This window comes from Bison bison, unplaced genomic scaffold (assembly GCF_000754665.1).
Source record: "Bison bison bison isolate TAMUID 2011002044 unplaced genomic scaffold, Bison_UMD1.0 scf7180017845482, whole genome shotgun sequence".
Classification (NCBI taxonomy): domain Eukaryota; kingdom Metazoa; phylum Chordata; class Mammalia; order Artiodactyla; family Bovidae; genus Bison; species Bison bison.
Genome location: NW_011476055.1, coordinates 14,340 through 18,926, shown reverse-complemented (window position 1 = coordinate 18,926; position 4,587 = coordinate 14,340). Strand labels below are relative to the sequence as shown.

At 41.9% G+C, this 4,587-nt stretch overlaps 1 long non-coding RNA gene across 1 annotated transcript in view; it reads left to right on the top strand.

Moving 5' to 3' along the window:
• The window catches only part of LOC104984959, a 70,476-nt gene extending 68,018 nt beyond the window's left edge, over window positions 1-2,458 (top strand). The window contains exon 3 of the long non-coding RNA XR_824819.1: window positions 1,432-2,458. This is a non-coding gene — a long non-coding RNA (uncharacterized LOC104984959). The remainder of the gene's footprint in view (window positions 1-1,431) is intronic.
• The last annotated feature ends 2,129 nt before the right edge of the window (window positions 2,459-4,587 follow it).

The window sequence follows — 4,587 nt, the reverse complement described above, 5'->3', positions numbered from 1 at the left end:
AAGAGAGAACGTCGACATTCTAGGAATCAGCGAACTAAAATGGACTGGAATGGGTGAATTTAACTCAGATGACCATTATATCTACTACTGTGGGCAAGAATCCCTTAGAAGCAATGGAGTAGCCATCATGGTCAACAAAAGAGTCCGAAATGCAGTACTTGGGTGCTGTCTCTAAAATGACAGAATGATCTCTGTTCATTTCCAAGGCAAACCATTCAATATCACAGTAATCCAAGTCTATGCCCCAACCAGTAATGCTGAAGAAGCTGAAGTTGAACCGTTCTATGAAGACCTACAAGACCGTTTAGAACTAACACCCAAACAAGATGTCCTTTTCATTATAGGGGACTGGAATGCAAAAGTAGGAAGTCAAGAAACACCTGCAGTAACAGGCAAATTTGGCTTTGGAATACGGAATGAAGCAAGGCAAAGACTAATAGAGTTTTGCCAAGAGAACGCACTGGTCATAGCAAACACCCTCTTCCAACAACACAAGAGAAGGTTTAAGCTAACCTATTGCAATTGCTTCTAAGTAAATGATTGCATTGAAGTTATTAATTAAATACCAGTGAGAAACAGTTAATCAAGTCATTGAATTTAAATTTCCTCTCAAGATCTCTCAACTGCTTGTATATTCCTGGCTTTAGCATTTACAGTGGTGTGATGTTCATCAAGTCTCTCAAGCTGTGTTTTTTCATCTATAAAATGGAGGTTACAATATCTACCACATAGAACCATGGGCATTTTACATGTAACAATTTTAGAAATTCTTGATACTTAATAAAAGTTGAGTGTTAATTTTTCCTTTTACTATTTTATTCCTGCAATATGAAAGGATTTAAAACCTTAGAACAGTCAACTGCATTATTCAGTAAAAAAATTAAAATATATTTAGAAAGATGATTTTCCTACTTCGTCACTTTTTATCTTCCCAATTTTGTGTTATATACAGTTTAAAAGTTGAAATGGTGTCCTCAAAAGACAATAATTACTATGTTGATTTTGGTTTCCAAAATGAAAAGACTTTATTTTAAAAGATATTAAAAGCTTTGAAGAATATAACTTGTTTTTGTTTATTTCTCAGTGACACCTAAAATTGTTTCGCCTTATATTTTAAAGTCATTTATACATATCTCTGATAGCTTTCTGGTTTTTAAGTTATTATTTGTTCTGAAAAGAAGAATTAGTCACTGGTATTATAGCTTTAAGACGGTTATACTATCAGATTGCTTTATGACACAACAGCTAAATTTTAAAAAGACCTTTAATGGTTATTATACTGCATTTTTAGATGGTCCATTCTGAAAGCCAGTGCATTTGAATTTTAAATCAAGTCACAGTTAATATAATTCTGTTTCATCTACACAGAGTTCTAGCTCTAGATTACACTTCCCTCAAGTTTGTCATATTGCCATCTTTCTTTGTCTGCAGGCCCCACCGCCTCCCCTCTGGACCCAGGAATGTCTGCCTCCCTGGCTCTCCCCACCACACCTACGCATACTATGGACTGGGAAAGAGTCTCTCCTACCCCCTCACCCCCCTCCCCCCGATCTCAGCACCTACACTGGCCCTACTCATCATCCCTGTCCTTGAAGTGTCTCCCTAATCCCAATTTAAATAGAGTAGTACTTTATTGTCCCCTCAAGGCCTAAATATTTTAATCTAATTGGTGCTAAAGATAATGGTAGACTCTTTTATTGTAGGCAAAACAATTGGATTCTAATGGTAAAATTTGGTGCCTTAGGAGGCTAGTTAAGGAAGAAGTTCTTGACGGAGCTTTTCAACACCCCTATAACCAAATTCTTTCCATTTCTGGGCCTGTCACAGTTGCATTTCCAACTCTTTTAGCACTTGCTAAAAGACAAAAAAAGATTGTTAATCTTAAAAAATAAGATGAATTGTACTGCCTATATACCACCCAGCGAAAATCTACACCATGAGGACCCATGAAAGACAACCTTATTCAGCCAGTGGTAAACATGAGCCCTTTTAGAGTGGCAAACAAGGTCTACATTCATCTTCCTCTGACTGAGCACTTTTTTTTTTTAAATTCTGTGTTACTCCTTGTCCCATTTTCAGTCTGTATTAGGTGGCTGTGGACAGTTGGAGATTAGGGCAGGATCCAGGGGAGGAGGAGGGAGCCCAGGATCTGAGGGCTGACTGTCTGCTAGGTGGGCAGAGAGCACATTACCATTACTGAGGCTCAATTCTGGATTAATGCACACAGAACCCAAAGAGGGTAGCCCCCAGGCTAGTGTTGAACAACATATCTAAGAGGATGATCGGTTCTTTACCAGCCTTCAGGGTCTCAGACATGGTGGTAACCCTGGGAGGAAAGAATCTTTTTGAAAGGATAAAAAAAAAAAAATGTGTAAAAACTCACAGCTTATGAGGCTGTCTATGGAAGCCGGCTTTGGTTTCTGCAAAAATCCCTGTGAAGTGAAGTGAAAGTCTCTGTCATATCCGACTCTTCACAACCCCATGGTCTATACAGTCCATGGAGTTCTCAGGCCAGAATACTGGAATGGGTAGCCTTTCCCTTCTCCAAGGAGTCTTCCCGACCCAGGAATTGAACCGGGGTCTCCTGCATTCCAGGTGGATCCTTTACCAACTGAGCTATCAGGGAAGCCATCTGACACTTGTAGCTTGTTCCCCCTGCTGCTTGACAGAGAGATAAAAAATGTCTGACACTTGCAGCCTATTTCCTCCATTTGCAGACCCCTCGCCTTCCTATCTGTTACCCTCTCATTCCCTTCTTTTCTTTTAGGAGAATTATGTCGCCTTGGGAAAGGGGTGGAGAAGGAAACGGCAACCCACTCCAGTGTTCTCGCCTGGAGAATCCCAGGGATGGGGGAGCCTGGTGGGCTGCTGTCTATGGGGCCGCACAGAGTTGGACACGACTGAAGCGACTTAGCAGCAGCAGCAGCAGCAGCAGGGAAAGGGGAGTCATCCCTAAATTGGTGAAGCAACATATTCTCCTAACCCTCATATTGAGGTTCTTTGATCCAGGGGCCCCAAGTAGTAGTTGGAGGAAGCTGCCACAGTGGCAGGAATTTGAGCAACCATTTGTAACGTAAAAGCCTTAATGTAGCTGGAAACAAATCCAGTCACACAGTCACAGATGCGGGGAGCAAACAGCAAAAACAGAATCAGTGAAGTTAAAAGTCACATTATGTCCACAGTTAGGGTACAAAGTGTTGCACAAGTCCTTTTTAGGATTGTTGTTGCTGCTAAGTCACTTCAGTTGTGTCCGACTCTGTGCAACCCCATAGACGGCAGCCCACCAGGCTCCCCCGTCCCTGGGATTCTCCAGGCAGGAATACTGGCGTGGGTTGCCATTGCCTTCTCCAATGCATGAAAAGTGAAAGTGAAGTCGCTCAGTCGTGTCTGATTCCTAGGGACCCCATGGACTGCAGCCTACCAGGCTCCTCCATCCGTGGGATTTGCCAGGCAAGAGTACTGGAGCGGGGTGCCATTGCCTTCTCCTCTAGGTACTGAGTAGGAAATAAAAACTTTTAAATCCTCACCATCATGGAGCTTACTTTCTAGTGGGAGAAATCGGCATGGAGCAAGATAAACAAGTGAAATAAACTATATGTTAGATAAGGGAAACAATAAAGTTGGGGAAACAGCATTGTTGGGAGTAGGGATTGTGGTTCTAGGTAGAATGACTGAGGAAGACCTCATTGAAAAGATGACATTCAGCTAAAGATCTGAAGGAGATGGAGGAGGAAGCCAGAAGAATATATTAGGAGAAGAACATCCCAGCAAGAAGGAACAAGTACATCGGCCCTGAGGTGGTAATATGTCTAGTATATTTGAGAAACGTACATAGCCTAGTGTGACTAGAACAAAGTAAGGGAGGGAGAAGTTAGGAGATGGTCAGAGATAATGTAAACCTCAACTTAGGACTTTAGTTTTCCTCTAGGATGGGAAGCTATTAGAGGGTCTTACCCAGAGTTATGACTGTAGTTCTAACATGCCCTCTCTGATTGCGCTATGGAGAATAGTGTATAGAGGAGCAAGGACAGACCTCTCAGGAAAGCTAATGCAATAGTCTAGGCAAGAGATGGTGGTGACTTGGTCCAGGGTGGTGAGCAGTAGAGCTTGTGGAAAGTGGTCTGTTTCTGGATATATCTTGAAAGTGGAACCAACAGAATTTGCAGGTGAATTGGATATAAGATATGAAAACTAGAAATGACTCCCAACTTTGGGCACCTAGGCAATGGGAAGAATAGAGTTTCCATCCCCTGAGATTTGAAAGACTGAGAAGATTGGATTTGGAGGAGAATATCAAAAGCTCAAATTTGAAAGTGTTAGCTTTGAGATGTCTGTTAGACATCCCAGGGGAAAATCTGGGGTAGAAAGATGAATTTGAGAACTGTTAGTGCTTATATGATAGTTATCATCATACAAATATGACATACGATATCAGTGAAGGTGAAGTTGCTCAGTCATGTCTGACTCATTGCGACACCATGAACTCTAGCCTATCAGGCTTCTCCATCCATGGGATTTTCCAGGCAAGAGTACTGGAGTGGGTTGCCATTTCCTTCTCCAGTGGATCTTCCTGACCCAGGGATCAAA